The following is a 1,428-nucleotide window of genomic DNA, read 5'->3' as shown; positions in this document are numbered from 1 at the left end:
CCCCCCTTGCTTCCCACCACCCTCTCTCTCTCTCCCTCTCTCTCAACCACTGCTGGGCTCTCAGAGTCACCAGGAAACAATGATCTAAACCCTGACTCTGACAGATTACTGCCTGGCCTGTAGAGACAGGAGACGGCAAGTTGTGTGTGTGTGTGTGTGTGCAGAGAGTGAGTGATTGTTTGTTGGTATTGTGTGTGTGTGTGTGTGTGTGTGTGTGTGTGTGAGAGAGAGAGAGAGAAGAGGGAGAGCATAGTAGCGCTCATCCCTAAACTTCAGCTCAGGACTTCTCAATCTATTAGGCACGCCAGTCTGATGACTCACAGGTTTCCCATTCATTAACTGCCCACCTACACACAACACACACACACACAACATGGTTGCACACCAACAGCACACACACACACAAACTGGGTCACTGGCAGGTCAACATTTATTCACATTTTCTCACATCACCCTCTCGCCTCTGTAGCTCTTGAGGTCACACATTATACCGGCTCGCTCTCTTCCTCCCCGCCTCCCCGCCGCCCCTCCTCCTCCTCCTCCCTCTGGGCAGGGATTTCCCTGCTACTAACAGATGGAAGGGAGGAAAGGGGACGGAGGAAGGGGGGGGGGGGTTCTCGTGAGGATGGAAAAAAAATTGCATGGTAGAAACAGAGAGTGAGTGAGAGGAGAGAGAAGAGTAGAGAGAAGATGAGAGGGATTGTGTTGACTTTTACAACACACACACATGCACACACACACACACAGCACACACACACACAACACGACAACGAGCCTCTTCCCCCCATTCATGCATTTCTCGGCTCAGTACTAATCTCCAGGAGTGTTGCCTTGCTCTGTAAGCCTCGGCCAGGCACCAGGCAGCGAGGACACGACACTGACGGGGCATTTCTATCGCCAAATCACCTCCCGTCCCCCGCCTCCGCTCCCTCCCCTCCCCTCGCCTCCCTCCCCCCCCTTCTTCAGCTCTTCTTCGTACTAACTAGAGGGCTGATGCAGCTGACAAGCACCCTGATGTTCTCCTGTAACAACACCCGGCGCTGACTCAGTGCGCCCGTGTCTGACAGCCTGGGCGCTGGGCCCAGACTGAAGCAGGGCAACGTGGTCGATCCTTTGGTGTGGTTGGCTCCTGCAGCTTCAGCGACAGGAGTCCCTCCAAACAACAGCTTTCCAGGCGAAGCGTGGGTCCCGAAGACCCCCACCACCCACTCCCCCCTCCCACTTCCCCAAAAAACCTCTGGTATGGACTGACTGCCAGTTTACACACTGACTTGAACTTTTTACCCAACATTCAGAGTTCATTGAAAGAATTTTGGCATGCGCGGCTTGCGCAGCTGTTCGTGCACATAAAAAAAAAAAAAAAAAGGCTGAAAAGGACAAATCTTTCGTCATGTTCCTGTGGCAAATGCCAGGGAGTAAATCTCTCTC

The 1,428-nt window shown here is 53.3% G+C and overlaps 1 protein-coding gene across 1 annotated transcript in view; it reads right to left on the bottom strand.

Moving 5' to 3' along the window:
* The window catches only part of LOC111228171 (AT-rich interactive domain-containing protein 1A-like), a 55,356-nt gene that overhangs the window by 5,171 nt on the left and 48,757 nt on the right, over window positions 1–1,428 (bottom strand). The gene's annotated exons all lie outside the window — the stretch shown is intronic.

Source organism: Seriola dumerili, unplaced genomic scaffold (assembly GCF_002260705.1).
Source record: "Seriola dumerili isolate Sdu_G_001 unplaced genomic scaffold, Sdu_1.0 BDQW01000202.1, whole genome shotgun sequence".
NCBI lineage: Eukaryota > Metazoa > Chordata > Actinopteri > Carangiformes > Carangidae > Seriola > Seriola dumerili.
The sequence above is the reverse complement of the archived record's forward strand: the minus strand, read 5'-3'. Positions and strand labels throughout refer to the sequence as shown.